Source organism: Ailuropoda melanoleuca, chromosome 7 (genome assembly GCF_002007445.2).
Source record: "Ailuropoda melanoleuca isolate Jingjing chromosome 7, ASM200744v2, whole genome shotgun sequence".
Lineage (NCBI taxonomy): Eukaryota > Metazoa > Chordata > Mammalia > Carnivora > Ursidae > Ailuropoda > Ailuropoda melanoleuca.
In genome coordinates, this window is record NC_048224.1 from 111,735,601 (window position 1) to 111,754,930 (window position 19,330).

The 19,330-nt window shown below is 37.2% G+C and overlaps 1 pseudogene; it reads left to right on the forward strand.

Moving 5' to 3' along the window:
- The window catches only part of LOC100466022, a 65,885-nt pseudogene that overhangs the window by 22,179 nt on the left and 24,376 nt on the right, over nucleotides 1-19,330 (forward strand).

The following is a 19,330-nucleotide window of genomic DNA, read 5'->3' on the forward strand; positions in this document are numbered from 1 at the left end:
ATCTTAAGACCAAGATGCCCTGGCTCCAAGGAATAACACTTAGCCCCTTGTCTTTGTTTTGACTCCTGGATGCCTGAGAGGACATGTACACCAGACCACCATCCTCAAAAACAAAAACCCTCCCAGACTTCAAGCAAAGACAGACTCATGGTCCTTTCCTTTCTGAATCTCCCAAACACTCCATCTGTATCTGCTCTCTCTACATCATTAATAAACTCTGCTCTCACTTTCTGCTGGATCACATTTGATTTCCATCCTGGGCAAAGCAAGGACCCTCTTGGCTGGTACTGCCAGACCGGGTCCTCAGACATGGCCTTCCAGCATCAGTACCTTCTAAATTTTAGTACAGTGTCTGCAGGACATCGAAACCTTCTTCTAATCAGCTAAATGTGGTGACATTTGTCTGCCAATTTTCTGTCTCAAATCTTGTGATTTGTATTATGTCTCTGAATTTCATTGCAAATGGAGTTAGTTTTTTTTTGTTTCTGTTCTTTCTGTTGATCTTGGGCAATTCTTGAAAAGAGAAGTATTAAATATGTCTTAATTGTTTGAAAAATACAGCCTTACTTTGTAATTTTTAATAATTTCTTCTTATAAAATATAATTCCTCTAGATAACAACTTATGTGTATATAATAGGTTCCTTAGAATTCTGAATTCTAAAGTTTGTTGACCTGGAATATAGTTTTTATCATCACTCAGTAAGCCTCTCCACACATATATTTAAGTGAAACAGGGTTAACAATATATGAAAGCAATTACTATAAAGGAAAAAAAGTTTATAGCAAATATAATTTTGATACGTAACAACAGAGCAATAAAAACAACAAAAGAGTAACCAGGTTAAAAGGTGGTCGAAGGACTTGAATAGACATTTTTCCAAAGAGCAAATGGCCAAGAAGCACATGAAAAGTTGTTCATTATCGCCAATCATTAGAGAAATGCAAATCAAAGCCACAATGCCAAAGCACCTCACACCCATTAGAACAGCTTTTATACACAGAACAAGATTACACAAAACAAGCTTTGGCAAGAATGTAGAAAAACTGCAAATCTTGTCAACTACTCGTAGTCAAGCGCGGCTTCTACGGAAAACATTATGGTGATTTCTCCAAAACGTAAAAGAGAATTACCATATGCTCCAGCAACTCCATCTCTGGCTATCCACCTCAAAGAACTGAAAGCAGGGACTTAACCAGATACTTGTACACCCACGTTTATGGCATCGTTAGTCACAGGAGCCAAAAGTGGAAGTAACCCGAGGGTCCATCTGCAGATGCCTAGGTAAATTAGATGTGGCATATACATAAAATGGAATACTATTCAGCCTTAGAAACAACGAAAATTCTGACCCATGCTTCAACATGACACGACGTTAGGACGTTATGCTAAGTGAAATAAACCCGTCACAAAAAGACCAGTGTATGATTCTACTTAAATGAGGTACCTAGATTAGTCAAATATATAGTGGTTGTCAGTGGCTAGGGAGCTTTTCACTAGGGAGTGAAGGGATTGAGCACCACATTGGGTACCCCAACTTTTAAGACTTGCACCACAGAGACAAGCCACCAAAACAACCTGTTTTTGAAAATCAACAGTGCTTGAGTCCATAGGACCAACACTGAGAAACGGCTGTTCTAGGACTTCCACTCATGGCCCCACTCACCCCAGGGATCAGTACAGAAACAGCTGACTGAAAGGCACCCAGTCTTTTTTTCTTATCCTAAAGCAGTGGCCTGAGGATGAGGGATCTAATTTACCACACATGTAGGAGCCTGCTGCGGTACTCTCTGGGGATGAAGGCTGGCAAGTGTCACCTTCAAATTCTCCCTCTGCCATGCTCCTGAGTGCCAGTATTTCCCAGAGGGGAACTTTTACACATATCTGTGCTCTGGTTTTTATGTCTGGAACCACACATTTTATGGCTGCTGTCCAGGGGACACCCCTGACTGCCTGGCTCTGCTGGCCGGGGGCCATGCATTCCTGGACCCAGGGGGATTGTAACAAGTGGAAAGATAGTACTTTGGCAGGCTACCGCCCCCAGGGCACTGCACAGACCTCAGAATGAAACTCGCCCCCGTCTTTGTAGAAAAGAGGCCTATTTGCCTGTCCTGGAGGTTTGGCATGAGGGGCAGACATCTGGCTTGGCACACATCTAGGAATGTACTGAGGTGTTCTCTGGGGACAGAGGCTGGTGGGTGCCATCTTTGTGCTGTCCCTCTGCCTTATTCCAGGTTACCAGTATCTCCCAAAAATAATTTGTACACTTTTCTGTCATCCTGATTTGCTGGCTGCCACCTGGGGAACATCTGTATACCACTCGGTTCTGGTGGCCAGCGTGATTTACGCTTGTGGTCCCACAGACCGTTCATATGAGCATACTTGAAAAGCTGCTTCCTGAGGGTCAGGTCTTGGCATAGCCTCAAACACTGGGAACCACTAAAAACAAGAGTCTACTTGGACAATCACAAAGGTTTGAGAGACAGCAAAGAGCTAGGGCAGGGTGAACAGTAAGTTTCATCTCCTACACAAGGCCACTGCTTCAAGACTGGGAGAAGTGGCTATTTTATCTGATGCCTAAAACTCAACAGAGGCAATCAAGCAAAATGAAGAAACAGAATATGTTTTAAATTAACAACAAGAAAAAACCTCAGAAAAAGTCCTTAGCAAAATGGAGACAAGCCATTTACCTGATAAAGACTTCAAAATACCATATGGAAGATGCTCATCAAACTCAGGAGAAGGGATGAACATAGTGTAAACTTCAAGAGATGGAAAATACAAGAAAGTACCAAATAGAGGTCACAGACTTGAAGAACACAAAGCTATTCTGAAAAGCAGATCAAAGTGGTGAGACTTGCACTGTGGCCGTGGGGATGTAAAGGCCCGCCTCACGCCTCCTCCAGATCCAGGGCAGTGCTCGCCCTTGCTCTTCTCTCCCCATCCCCATGGAGAAGATGGAGCTGATCTAGAAGGTGAAGCTGGCAGAGCAGGCCCAGGGCTATGACGACATGGCTGTGACCAGTCAGGCACTAGGCTGTCTAATGAGGAGCACAGCCTGCTCTCAGTGGCCTACAGAAACATGGGCAGGGGCCACAGGTCAGCCTGGAGGGTCATCTTGAGCGTGGAGCAGAAAACCAACACCTCCAACGAGGAGTTGTGGCTGATTAAGGACTACTGGGAAAAAGTGGAGTCTGAGCTGAGGTCCGTCTGTACCACGTGCTGGAATTGTTGGTTAAGTATTTAATAGCCAATGCAACTAATCCAGAGAGTAAGGGCTTCTATATGAAAATGAAGGGAGATTACTTCTGGCCCGTTGCTCAAGTTGCATGTGGTGAGGATCCAAAACGAAGGATAGAGAATTCTCAGGGCGCTTACCAAGAGGCTTTTGATATGAGCAAGAAAGAGAGGCAACCACACACCCAATCTGCCTGGGCTGGCTCTTAACCTTTCTGTATTTTACTGTGAGAGCCTTACTAACCCAGAGCTTGCCTGCACACCGGCTAAAGCAGCTTTTGATAAAGGCATTGCAGAACTTTATACACCGAATGAAGACTCATGCAAAGACAGCACCCTCGCCGTGCGGTTGCTTAGACACAACCTGGCATTATGGACAGCAGACAGCGCTGGAGAAGAAGGTGATGTGTCAGAAGGGGCAGAAAACGAAATGCATACAGGGTGTCATCTTTCTTCCCCTCAAGAAACCTTTTTACACATCTCCATTACTTATTCCATTTGGATTTCCTATAGCAAAGAAACCTATTCATGTGTATGGAATCAACTGTTTACAGTCTTGTCACACTGCAGCTTTGGGAAAACTCCATTCCTTGACTTGTGTTTGTTTTAGCCTTCCTGGTGTGCAGTTACTGCTGTAGGAAAGTATTAACAGCTTCATTTCATATAAACATAAGTAACTTCCAAACACTTATATAGAGGACTAAAAATGTATCTGGTGTGGAAGTAATCTGAACCAGTTCTGCAAGTGACGGTGTTTTGTATTACTGTGAAAATATGAAAACATAGTTCATTATAATTTAAAAAGTGTTCTACATAACTTCTTAATTTCTACATTCCCTCGCTCCTCTTTGGGGGTTTCCTTTCAGTGTGCAACTTTTCTGTGCTCTTCATATATTCTTTTTTGGTAGGAATCTAGAAATATTAGATTGAATGGCGAAGCATTTGGCATTTCTGCTCTGGGGCTCACAAACTGAAATGCCTCCCATAGCATATATGATGGAGGTCTTGTGTATTTGTGACAATAGGAAGTTTCCTATTCATTCTTCATTTGCTGCTATTTAGGTTGACAATATCCCTTCCCAATAAAAATTCACTCACACCTCCTGCCTTTGTAGTTCTGGTGTTCACTTTATTATGTAATAGCGGTAGCATGTTGCTGCCAGAATACAAGCATTGTTTTTGGCAAATTAAAGTGCATGTCATTTCTTACTACACTAGAAAGGGGAAATAAAGTGCACCAGTCCAAGGGTAAAGCATCAGTACCTTTCTGTGCAGATTTGTGCACATGTGAGAGGGTGTCCAGTTTGTCTAGTGATTGTCATGTACAGTTGGACCACTTCTGTGTGTTGCTGATCATTTCCTCTAGTCCCCAAAAGCCTTGTAAGAGTGTTACACCTTATGCAACAGCACAATAATATAAAACTACACTTTATAAACTTCCCCCAAATCCAATGCTAATCTGAAAGAAAAACTGCTAGAGTCGTTCAACATCAGACTAGATGAGGCAGAAGAAAGTTATCAGTAAACTTGAAAACAGGGCAATCGGACTCACCCAATCAAAGCAAGAAAAAGAAAAAAAAGAAGAATGAAAAGTGAAGCTAGCTTAAGAGACTTCTAGGACAAACATAAAACAGAATATCATTCACATTATGGGGATCCCAAAAGGAGAAGAGAGAGAAAGGGGCAGAAATCTTATTTGAAGCAGTAATTGCTGAAAAATTCCCTAAACTGGAGAAGGAAATAGATATCCATGTCGAGGAAGCTCAGGGAGTTTCAAATAAGATAAACCCGAAGAGACCTACACTAAGACACATTATAATTAAAATGTCTAAAATCAAAAACAAGGAGAGAATCATAAAACAAGCAAGGAAAAACAAACAGAAGGTAAAAGAATACATCACCACTAAACAAGCCTTATAAGAAATGTTAAAGAGAATTCTTTAGGCAGAAAATAAAGGGTGCCAATTAGTAACAGGAAAACATATGAAAATATAAATCTCACTGGTAAAGGCAAATACATAGTAAAATTTAGAATAATCTAATGTTGTGAAGGTGGTAAATTAATCACTTACAAAGCTAAAATGAAGGTTAAAACACAAAAAAATTATAAAAGAACAAATTTAAAATTTATAACTTTAAGATTTATAATAATTATAAAATAAATATGAGAGGGTAAAAATGTAGAGTTTTAGAATGCATTCAACATAAATTATTATCAATTTAAAGTAGACTGTTTTATTTGTTATATGTAATCCTTAGGGTAGGCACAAAACAAAAGCCCACAGTAGATACACAGAAGATTAAAACATCGGAATTTAAATACGCCACCAGAGAGAATAATTAAATCACAAAGAGAGCAAGAAGAAAAGAACAGAGGAACTATAAAATAGCCAGAAAACAATTAACAAAATTACAATAAGCAGATACTTTAAAATAATTAGTTTAGAACGCAGGATCAAGATGGCAGAGTAGGAAGATCCTGGGCTCCTCCCCGGCCATGGACACAATCACGTATACAACAATTATCTCTGATAACGAATCAAAAACTGTCCTATCAGATCATAGACAACTAAGAATACAAAGAAAAAGACACATCGAGATAGGTATGAGGGACAGAGATGTGGGTTAGTCAGGACCCATATTCCGGCACAACAAAACACAAACGTAAGGGATATCAGAACCTTGCATGAGGAACAAGGGTCCGAGCCCCACACTGGGCTCCACAGCCCAGGGGACATGCACCAGGAAGAGGAGCCGCCTAACATCTGGTTTTGAAAATGAATAGGGCTTATGTTTAGGAGAGCTGCAGGGCCATGGGAAACCAAGGCTCTGCTCTTACTGGGGGGTGGGGGGAACCTCTGTTGGAATATTCTCTGGGGATGGAAGCATCGGTGAACACCTACCTGCTTTGTTTCAGTTTGTTTTGCTTTCCCGTTTCTACCTAGCTGCCCTAATGTTGGTGAGGCCATTTCAGAGACACTCTCTGCCTGGTATGCTAGCACCAGTCACCCCACTTGGCATTCATTCTCCTGCGAACTCACCCTGCCAAATTGTCCACCCAGCCCAAAGACCATCCCGAGTGGGCCCCTGCCTTGTCACTGCCTACCCTAAGCAGCCCTCCACCCCACCACAACTGGAAGGCAGCCTCAGCTGGAACTGGAGCCCCTCCCAAGCTCTCCTGCCCTGAGGGACCAGCTACATAACCCTAGAATACCTACAATGTCACAATGGGATCTTGCAGCAAGCCACACCACAAGTCCGTCCTGCCTGCCAGCATGCCTGCAGCTGTCACAGCTGGGCCTCACAGCCAGCTAGACTGGGAACCAATCTTATACACTAGCATGCCTGCAAAAGTCATGGCTGGGCCTCTCAGCCAGACAGGTCAGGGAACACACATGTTCACCAGAACAGTCATAGAAATCATGGCCAGAACTCAGACGACACACGCACTAGTTACTCGGCACTAATCATGACCCAGCCACAACAGGAGGGTGCACACAGCCCACACAGGGGTCACTGAGCTCAGATGACCGAAGATGTTTGCACTTCTGGGCCTCACAAAGTATCTTTGGCATAAAGCCACTCTTCCAAGACTGGGAGATGTAAACGATCTACCTAATACGTAGAAACAAAAGGCGTTAAGGAAAATGGGGAGACAGAGTGATATGTTCCAAACAAAAGAACAAGACAAAATCTCAGAAATAAAACTAAATGATATGGAGATAAGCAATCCACCTGATAAACAAGTCAAAGTAATAGTCATAATTATGCTAACCAAACTCAGGAGGAGAATGGATAAACACAGTAAGAACTTCAAGAAACAGATAAAGAAAATGTAAAAGAGAACCAACAGGAGCTGAAGGATATGATAACTGAAATGGAAAGTACACTAGGGGGTATCAACGGATTAGATGATGCAAATAACGAATCAGTGATTAGAAAGACAACATAGTGGAAATCACCCAATCAGAAGAGCCAAAAGAAAAAAGAACAAAAAAACAAAAAAAAGAGAATAAGACACCTATGGACAATATCAAGTGTACAAACATTCACATTTAGGTGTCCCAGAAGGAGAAGAAAGAGGAAGACAGCTAATTTTCCTAACCTGGCCAAGAAAACAGACATCTAAGTCCAGGAAGTACAGAGAATACCAAAGAAGAGGAATGCAAAGAGACCAAGACACGCTATAACCAAAGTGCCAACAGTTAAAGAGAGAATCCTAATAGCAGCAGGAGAAAATAAGACTATGTACATGGGAACAACTAAAAGACCATTAGCTGATTTTCAGCAGAAACTTTATAGGCCAGAAGAAAGTGGCACAATATACTCACTGTGCTGAAAAGAAAAAAAAACTTCCAAATGAGAATATTCTACCAGCCGAAGTTATCACTCAGAATTGAAGGAGAGATAAGGAGTTTCCTAGACAAGCAAAAGCTAAAGGAGCTCATCAATATAAAAACAGCATTATGAGAAAGGTTAAAGGGACTTCTTTATATGGAAAAGACCATTACCAGAAATTGGAAAATTATTAAAAACACACACACACACAAAACAGAGGTAAAGTTAAATGTATGATAAAGGAAGTGGATCAACAACCTATATACCTAGTAAGAAAGTTAAAAGACAAAAGTAGTAAAATCATGTAGACTTATAATACTTAGTCAAGGGATTCATGAAATAATAAGGGATAATATATCAAAACCATAAAACTTGAGGGGGAGATAAAAATGTAGTGCTTTTAGAACACATGTGAACGTAAGCAATCATCCACTGGAAGTAGATTGCTACGCACAAGGTATGTATGAATCTCACGGTAACCACACACCAAATAAAAATAAAGAGAAAGGAATCCAAGCATAACATTAAAGAAAGCCATCAAACAACAAGGGAAGAGAGCAAGAGAGGAAGAAAGGAACAGAACTACAAAACAGAAAACAATTAACAAAATGTCAATAAGTACATATGTATCAATAATTACTTTAAATGTAAATGGACTAAATGGTCCCATCAAAGAAACAGGGCAGCAGAAACCTGAATATATGCTGCCTATTAGTCACTCACTTCAGATCTAAATACACACACAAACTCAAAGTAAAATGACAGGAAAAGGTATTCAGTGCAAATAGAAACAAAAAGAGAGCTGGGAAGCAATACTTAAATCAGACAAACTTTAAAATAAAGATTGTAATGAGACAAAGAATGACACTGCATAATGATAAACAGATGAATCCAACAAGGGGACATAATAGTTGTAAATGTCTATTTATCTAACACGGGGGCACCTAAATACAGAAAGTAAATATTAACAGGGAAAAATTGACAGTAATACAATAGTAGAAAGTTTTCATATCCCACTGACATCAATGATAGATCATCCTGACAGAAAATCAATAAGGAAAATAAACCTTAACTGACAAATTAGACCAGATAAACTTAATAGATATACAGAGAACATTCCATCAAAACAGCAAAATGCACCTTCTTTTTCAAGTGCACATGGAACATTCTTCAGGATAGATCACATGTTAGGCCACCAGGTAAATCACAATAAACTTGAAAATTTGAAATCATACCAGGCATCTTTTCTGACTACAAAATTATGAAACTAGAAATCAATTATAAGGAAAAAAAACTGGAAAAAACACAAACACATGCAGGCTAAACAGCATGCTGCTGAACCACCAATGGGTCCGGAAATTAAAAATGCTATAAAGAAAACACCTGGAGACAAATGGAAATGGAAACACAACAGTCCAAAATCTAAGGAACGTAGCACAACAGTTCTAGGAGGGAAGTCTATAATGACACAGGCCCAACTGAAGAAACAAGGGAAAAAAACATTAAATGGACAACCTAAATTTACACCTAAAGGAGCTAGAAAAAGAAGAACACATACAACCTGAAGTTACTAGAAGAAAAATAATAAAGAGTAGAATGGATAAATAGAGACTAAAAACACAATAAGAAAAAAAAAATCCATAAAACTATGAGCTGCTTCTTTGAAAAGATAAAATTGATAAACCCTTAGCCAGATTCATCAGGAAAATGAGACAGGATTCAAATAATAAAATCAGAAATGAAGAAGAAGAAATACCAATTAACACCACAGAAATGCAAAGTACAATAAGAGACTAGTATGAATAATTATATGCCAACAAATGGGGCAACTTAGAAGAAATGGCTAAATTCCTAAAACACAAAATCTCCCAAGACTGAATCAAGAAGAAATAGAAAATCTGAACAGACCAATTACTAGTAATGAAATTGAATCAGTAATCGACCAACTCCCCCCAAAACAAAAGACCAGCACCAAATGGCTTCATAGATGAATTCCATAAAACATTTAAAGAAGAGGTAGCTTATCCTTACCAAGCTATTCCAAAAAATTGAAGAGGAGGAAAACTTTTGAACTTACACGAGACCAGAAGTTCTCGAATATCAAAACCAGACCATAGCACTGCAAAAGAAAAATTACAGGCTAATATTCCTGATAAACACTGATGCAAAAATTCTCAACAAAATATTAGCAAACCAAATTGAACAATATATTAAAAAGATCATATGCCATGATCCAGTGGGATTTAATCCAGAGATGAAAGGATAGTTCAATATCTATAAATCAATTCATGACACACTACAGTAAGAGGACAAAAATATGATCATCTCAATAAATGTAGAAAAGCATTTGATAAAATTCAAAATCTATTTATTATAAAAACTCTTAAAAATGGGTATGGAGGGGGCATATTTCAATATAATAAAGGCCATCTATGACACACACACAGGTAACCTAATACTCAGTGGTGAAAACCTGAAAGCTTTTCCTCTATTATCAGGAACACAACAAAGGAGGCCCACTCTCACCATTTTTTTTTTCTAAGCACAGTACTGGAAGTCCTAACCACAGTAATCAGACAAGAAAAGAAATAAAGGGCATCTAAATTTGAAAAGAATTAGTGTCATATGCTAAGTGAAATAAGTCAGAGAAAGACAAATATCATATGATCTCACTCATAAGAGGAATTTAAGAATGAAAACAGATGAACATATCAGAAGGGGGAAAAGAAAAAAAGGAGATCAGGAAACAAGCCATAAGAGACTCTTAATAATAGAGAACAAACTGAGGGTTGACAAGGGAGGAGCGTGGGGAATGGGCTATAAGGGGGGTGGGTATTAAAGTAGGCACTTGTAATGAGCACTGGGTGTTGTATGTAAGTGATGAATCACTGAATGCTACTCCAGAAACCAATATTGTGCTGTTTGTTCACTAACTAAAATTTAAATTAAAAATAACAACAAAAAACCAAATCAAACCAAGAATTAGTCAAGCTGTCAATATTTATTGATGATATGATAATGCAGTCAGCAAATTTGCAGGATACAAAAATCAACATAAATAAATCTGTTGCATTTCTATACACTAATCATGAAAGAAATAATTAGAACAAAATAATTAGAATAAAATAATAATTATTTCTAATAATTCAAAGAAATTAAGAAAACCATCACACTATACCTAAGACTACCTAATATATGAAAAGACCTGTGCTTTGAAAACAATGACATTGATAAAAAGAAATTAAAGACAACACAAATGGAAAGATAATACCATGTTTATGGATTGAAAGAAAATTGTTAAAATGTCCATACTACCCAACACAGGCTACAGATTCAGTGTAGTCTCTATCAAACTCCAATGGATTTTTTTTTATAGAATTAGAATAAATAATCCTAAAATGTGTATGGCAACACAAAGGAGTCCAAATAGCTAAAGCAATCTTGAAAAAGAAAAAACTGGAGGCATTAGGAATCAAAATCATATATTATTGGCATTAAAAACAGGCATATAGATAATAGAACAGAATAGAGAGTCCAGAAATAAAGCTTCATATATATTCAATTAACTTTCAACAATGTAATCAAAAATATACAACAGGGAAAAAGACAGTCTTTTCAATATATAGTGTTGGGAAAAGTGGACAGCCACAAGCAAAAGAATGAAATTAGACTATGTTCTTATATCATACACAAATAAGCTCAAAATGGACTTAAGACCTAAATTAAGGAGAGAAACCATAAAACTCTGAGAAGAAAACAGACAGTAAGCTCTCAGACATTGGTCTGAGCAATATTTCCTTGGATCTGTTTCCTCAGGTAAAGATAGCAAAAGTAAAAATAAATAAATGAGGCTACATCAAACTGAAAACCTTTTGCACAGTGACGAAAACAGAGTAAGTAATAGACTACTGAATGGAGGAAATATTTCCAAATTATATAATCAATAAGGGGTTAATACCTAAAATGTATATATAGAACTCACACAATTTAATGTCAAAAAAACAAACAATCTGATTTAATAAATGAGCAGAGGTCCTGAACAGACATTTATCCAAAGAAGACCTATGATGGCCAACATACACATGAAAAGAGGCTAACATCACTAATCAGTAGGGTAATGCACATCAAAACCAAAATGAGATACCACCTCGTACCTGTTATAACGACTAGTTTTAAATACAAGAAGCAACAAGTATTGGGGAGGATGGGGAGAAAAGGGAACCCTCATGCACTCCTGGTGGGAATGTAAACTGGTGCAACCGCTATGGAAGACAGTACAGAAATGCCTCAAAAAATTAAAAGCAGGAGTGCCTGGATGGCTCCTTCGGTTAAATGTCCAACTCTTGATCTCAGCTCAGAGTCATGAGTTCAAGTCCCACGTAAAAAAAATTAAAAAAACAGAACTACCACATAATCCAGCAATTCCACTTCTTGGTATCTATTGAAAAAAAATAAAAACACGAATTCAAAAATATATATACAAAACAAAAACACTATACATACATATATATATATATACATATATATATACACACATATACATATATATACACACACACACACACACACCTATATTCATTGCAACAATATTTACAAAGCCAAGATATATAAGCAACCGAAGTGCCCATCAATAGATGAAAGGATAAAAAAAGAGGTATGGCATACATATATTCAATGGAATATTACTCATATAGAAGATGAGAGCTTGCCATTTGTAACAACATGGATGGAGCCAGAAGGTATTATGTTAAGTGAAATAAATCAGAAAAAGACAAATACCATATGATTTCACTCTTTTGTGGAATCTAATAAATGAAACAAAGCAAAAACAGACTCATAGATACGGAGAATAATCTGGTGGTTACCAGAGGGGGTGTAAAATAGAAGGAGGTTAAAAGGTACAAACTTCCACTCATATCCGCTCATAAAATGAGTAAGGCTCAGGAATATAATGTACAGTATAGGGAAGAGAGCTATTACGTAACAACTTTGTATGGTGAGAGATGGTAGCTAGGTTTATAATTATAATGTATGAAACACTATGTTGCACAACTGAAACTAATATTTGTATGTCAAATATGCTGGAAAATAAAAAAAGAAAATAATAATTACTTTCAATGGAAAGGGCCTACATTCTCCAATCCAAAGACATAGAGTGACTGAAGGAATTTTAACAAAAATCTATATGCTGCCTACTAGAGACTCATTTCAGACATAAGGATGCACACAGAAAGTGAAGGGCTAGAAAAACATAGTCCATGCAAATGGAATCCAAGAGAAAGCTAGGGGAGCTAGACTTATGTCAGACAAAATAGACTCTAAAACAAAGAGTGTTGGTAACGTCGGCATCATGGTAGCTCGAGAGGGTCCTCGTTTCCTTACCACTGATTTAAAATGAATCGGACTTCCATGCTTGAGCAAAGTGCCTCTGCCCAGCACACCGGGATGCCTGCGGGGCCACCCATCCGTGCAGCAGAGACCACCCAGACTGGACTCAGAAGAGACTACAGAACCAGGGAGACCATGGTAGTGGCAGCTGTGGCAGCCAGTAGCAGCAACAACAGCATTAACAAGGAAAAACTGGTCGCTGTACATAAGGCTGCAATAAACATAGGGATGCATGTATCTTTTTGAATGAGTGTTTTAATTTTTAATTTAAAATACCCAGCAGTGGAAGTACTAGATCATACGGTAGTTCTATTTTTAATTTTTTAAGGAATCTCCATACTGTTTTCCACATTGGCTGCCCCAATTTACATTTCCCTCCCCCCCCCCAACAGTGCTGCACAAGGGTTCCTTTCTTCCCACATCCTCACCAACATGTGTTATTTCTTGTCTTGATTCTAGACGTTTCAACAGGAATACGGTGATATCTCCTTATGGTTTTGATTTGCATTTGCCTGATGATTAGTAATGTTGATCATCTTTTCATGTGTCTTTTTGCCATCCATATGTCTTCTTTGGTGAAATGTCTATTTAAGTCCTCTGCCAATTTTAAGATCAGATTTTTTGGGGCTTTTTTGGTGGGTGTTGAGTTTTCTATGTTCTTTATGTATATTTGATATTGATCCCTTATTGGATTTATCATTTGTAAATATCTTCTGTTCAGTAGGTTGCCCTCTCATTTGGCTGATGGTCTTTTTTTGCTGTGCAAAAGCTTTTCATTTTGGTGTAGTCCCAATAGTTTATTTTTTCTTTTGTTCCCCCTGTATAAGGAGACCTAGCTGCAAAATGTTGCAAGGGCCAAAGTTAAAGAGATTACTGACCATGTTTTCTTCTAGGAGTTTTATGATTTCAGATCTCACATTTAGGTTTTTAATCCATTTTGAGTTTATTTTTCTGTATATATAAGAAAGTGATCCAGTTTCATTCCTTTGTATGTAGATGTATAGCTTTTCCAGCACCATTTATTAAAGAGATGGTCTTTTCCCTACTGTATATTCTTGTTTCCTTTGTGGTAGATTAACGGACCATGTAAACATCGGTTTGTTTCTGGGTACTCTCTTCTGTTACACTGATCTATAGGTCTATTTTTGCATCATTACCATATATTTTGATTACTACAGCTTTGGAGTATATCATGAAATCTGAGATTGTGAGACCTCAATCTTTGTTCTTTCTCATGACTGCTTTGGCTATTTGGGGTCTACTGTAGTTCCATACAATGTTACTATTATTTGTACTAGTTCAGTGAAAAATACTGTTGGTATTTTCATAGGGATTGCACTGAATCCACAGTTTGTTTTGGGTAGTGCAGACATTTTAACAATATTAATTATTTCAATCCTTGAGTGTGGTATAACTTTCCATTTGTTTGATTAAAAAAAAAAGAGAAGATGACACAATGTTTTATAGTATTCAGAGTACAGGTCTTTCACCTCCCTGGCTAAGTTTATTCCTAGGTATTTTATTCTATTTGGTACAATTATAAATGGGTTTCTTTTCTTAATTTCTCTTTCTGCTACTTCTTTATTAATGTATAGAAATACATGCAATTTCTGTGCTTATGTGGGTTTTTCTGTTTTTTTTTTTTTTTAATTACACCAACACACACGCTCCCAACTTTAGCAGTAGGTCGTCTGGTAAGACAAACCAAAACTTGTTCTGTAGTATCATCTTCTGGGAAACAAAATTTTTCTAATTACCAACCTGTTGAAATTTTAGATCAAAGTAAATAAACTTTCCCAGGGGCACCTGGGTAGCTTAGTTGGTTAAGCATCTGCCTTTGGCTCGGGTCATGATCCCAGAATCCTGGGATTGAGCCCCATGTTGGTCTCCCTACTCAGTGGGGAGTCTGCTTCTTCCTCTGCCCCAATCCCACTTGTGCTCTCTCTCACTCTCAAATAAATAAAATATTTAAAAACAAAACAAAACAAAGTAAATAAACCTTTCCCAAATAACAACAGTGTTCATGGCTTCAAATGAGATAGCAGAGGCACATTTCATTAAGCACTATAAAAAGTCAGGGTAATTACAATATCACAAAAATAATATAATAAATCTCCAGTAACAGATCTCAAAGACACAGAATATTTTGATCTAATTAATAGAGAATTCAAAATAGCTGTAGTGAAAAAAATTCAAGGTGTTATAAGGAAACTGAGAAAGGCAGTTCAATGAACTCAGGGATAAAATTAATGAATAGAGGAATATTTTACCAAAGAGATCAAAATTATAAAAAAGAGAAACAAATAGAAATTCTAGAGCTGATGTAGCCAATAAATGAGATAAAGAATGAATTAGAAATAATTGAAAATAGAACAGATCTGATGTAAGAGAGAATAAATGATAGGAATGTAGAGATGATTTCTGTGAAAGAGACAGAGAATTAAGATAAAAAAAAAAAGCAGCAAGGAAACGCTGTGAGAGTTATCAGACCCCATTAGAAAAGCTAATGTAAGAATGGATATACAAGAAGGAAAAGAGAAGATGGCAGAATGTTTATTTAAAGAAATAATAGCTAAGGAGTTCCCAAGCCTAGAAAAGAAAATGGACATACAAGTCCATGAAACAAATAAAACACATTATTAGCTCAATGCAAAAAGATGCTCTCAAAGATACCTAATGAGGCCAACAAAATTCAAAGATAGGGGTGCCTGGGTGGCTCAGTCAGTTGAGTGACTGGCTCTTGATCTTGGCTCAGGTCATGATCTCAGGTTGTGAGATCAAAGTCTGGGTTGTCTGCCCCACAAGGGGCATGGAGCCTGCTTAAGATTTTCTCTCTCTCCTCCCTCTGCCCCCACCCCCATCTCCCTCTGTCTAAAAAAAATCCAAAGACAAAGAATCTTAAAGGCAGGCAAGTTAAAAAAAAAAAAAGTAAGAAAGATACAAAGGAACTCCCATCAGGATATCAGTAGATTTTTGAACAGAAATTATACAGGCCAGGGAAGAGTGGAATTACACAATGAAAGTATTGAAATATAAAAACTGCCAGTCAAGAATATTCTACCTGGCACAGTTATCCTTCGTATGAAGAGAAATAAAGGCTTTCCCATACAAACAAAAGCTGAGGAAGTTCACCAGCACTATACATGCTTTCAGTGAAATTTTGAAAGGAGTTCTTTAAGCTGAAATACAAAACACTAATAAGAAAAATATAAAATCAAAGTACACAAAACTCTCATAAAGGGGATATTGTCAGAATTAGAAAACTATTTTAGAACAGTATGTTAAACAATTGTATACAATTCTAGGAACACGCAACCTACCAAAACTGAATCAGGAAGAAATAGAAAATATGAACAGACCAATAACAACCAAAGTGATTGAATCAATAATCAAAAATCTCCCAGCACAGAAAACCCTAGGACCAGATGTCTTTATTGGTACATCATACCAAGTATTAATAGAAGAATTAACACCAAACCTCTTTAAACTCTTTCAAAATATTGAGGAAAATGGAACACTTCCAATCTCATTCTATAAGGCTAGTATTAATCTGATACCCAAACCAGATGAGTAGGTCACAAGAAAATTACAGACCAATATCCACAATAAATATAGATGTAAAAATTCTCAGCAAAATATTAGCAAGCCACTTCAAGAACTCATTAAAGAGATTATACATCATGACCAAGTGGGATTTATCCCTGAGATGCATGGATATTTCAACATATGCAAATCAATAAATGTAATATATCACATCAATAAACTGAAAGATATGAATCACACAATCATCTTAATAGATCTAGAAAAAGCATTTGACAAAATAGAACATCTCTTCCTGATAAAAACCCTTAATAGGTTGGGTGTAGAAGGAATAAAACTCAATATAATAAAGGTCATATACAACAAAACCACAGCAATATTATATCTTACTGGAGAATAATTGAAAACTTTTCCTCTACTACCAAGAAAAAGACAAAATGCTCACTCTCACCACTCATATTCAATAGAGTAATGGAATTCCTAGTGAAAGCAATTAGAGAAAACAAGGAAATAAGAGGCATCCAAATTGGAAAGGAAGAAATAAAATTATTGCTAGTTGCTGATAAGATGATTTTATCTATAAAAAAATCCCAGACTCAGCCAAAACACAGCTGGAATTAATCAACAATTTCAGTAAAGTTGCAGGATAAAAAAAATCAACACGCATAATTCAGTTGCAGCCCTTCACACTAATTATGAAACATATGAAAAAGAAATAAAAACTATCCCATTCATAATGTCACCAAAAATAATACCTATAAACAAATTTAACCAAGGAAGTATAAGAACCGCACCACTAAAAACTACAAGATTTTGAGAAAGAAATCTATGAAGACAAAAAAGAGAAAGACATCTGTATTTCTGGATCAGAAGAATATCATTAAATTAATATTAATTGTTCAAGGTATTATTGTTTAATATTAACTGTTGAAGATATTGCTCAAATTACTATTAATTGTTGAAGATATTGTTCAAATTAATATTAATTGTTGAAGATATTGTTCAAAATAATATTGTTCAAATTAATATTGTTCAAATTAATATTATTCAAATTAATATTGTTCAAATGTCCCAAAGCCCAAAACCACCTACACATTCAATGCAATTCCCATCAAAATACCAAGAGCATTCTTTGCAGAAATAGAAGAAAATGATCTTAAAATTTGTGTGGAACTGCAAAAGACCCAAAACAACCAAAGCAATTTTGAGAAAGAAAAAACAAAAAACAAAGCTAGAAAACCACACTTCCTGATTTCAAATTATATCACAAAATCATAGTAATAAAAACAGTATGGTACTGGCACAAAAACAGACACACAAACCATGGAACAGAAAGAGCCTAGAATTAAATCCCAGTATACAGGGTCAACTATTGTTTGACAAGGGAGCCAAGAACACCCAATGGGGAAATGAAAATGATATCTAGTCAACAATGGTGCTGGGAAAATTGGAGAAATACATGCAGAACAATGAAGTTGGACCCCTACCTCACACCACTTAAATCTCACACACTTGAAAAGTTAACTGAAAATGTACCAAAAACTTAAAAACATAAAACTCATACAAGAAAATGTAGGAAAAAGCTCCTCGGCATTGAGCTAGGTGGCAATTTTTAGAAAATGATGCCAAAAGCACAGAGATCAAAAGCAAAATCACCAAATGGGACTATATTAAACTCAAAGGCTTCTACACAGCAAAAGAAACCATTAAAATCAATAAAAGACCTATAGCACAGACGAAAAATTTTGCAAATTATCAGATAAGGTGTTAATACCCACAATATATACAGAACTTATACAACTTTATAACAAAAGTTGAACAGTCCAATTTAAAAATGGGCAGAAAAACTAACTAGACATTTTTCCAAAGATAACATCAAAATGGCCAACAGGCATATAAAAATGCCCAACATCACTAATTATTTGGGAAATGCATATCAAAAGCAGGATGAAATGTCACCTCACACCTGTTAGAATAGTTATCATCATGGGGCCCCTGCGTGGCTCAGTCATTTAAGGGTCTGACTCTTGATTTTGGCTCAGGATTTGATCTCAGGGTTGTGAGACTGAGCCCCATATCAGGCTCCACGCTGGGCATGGAGCCTGCTTAAGATTCTTTCCCCCTGTCCCTCTGCCCCTCCCTCGCCTATTCACGCTCTAAAAAATAAAAAATTAAAAGAAATATATATATTTATATATGGAGAACAGTTATTAAGAAAACAAGAGAAAAGGGGTGCATGGGTGGCACAGCGGTTAAGCGTCTGCCTTCGGCGCAGGGCATGATTCCGGTGTTATGGGATCGAGCTCCACATCAGGCTCTTCCGCTATGAGCCTGCTTCTTCCTCTCCCACTCCCTCTGCTTGTGTTCCCTCTCTCGCTGGCTGTCTCTATCTCTGTCGAATAAATAAAATCTTTAAAAAAAAAAAAAAGAAAACAAGAGAAAACAGATGCTGACAAATGTGGTAAAAAGGGGACCCTTATATACTGTTAATGGAAATGTAAATTAGTCCAGCCATTATTGGAAACAATATGGAGATTCAGCAAAAAACTAAAAATAGATCTACCGTATGATCCTGCAATATTATTTCTGGGTATATACCCAATGGAAATGAAAGCACTGAGAATATGTATACTTCCATGTTTATTGTACGACTATTCACAATAGCCAAGATACTGAAACAACCTAAGTGCCCAATGGTGGATAAATAAATTAAAAAGGTGTGATATAGATATGCAAAGAATTTTATTAGCTATGAGAAAGGAGGATATCGTGTCATTTGTGACATCATGGATGGGCCTTGAGCACGTTATTCAATGTGAGACAAGTTA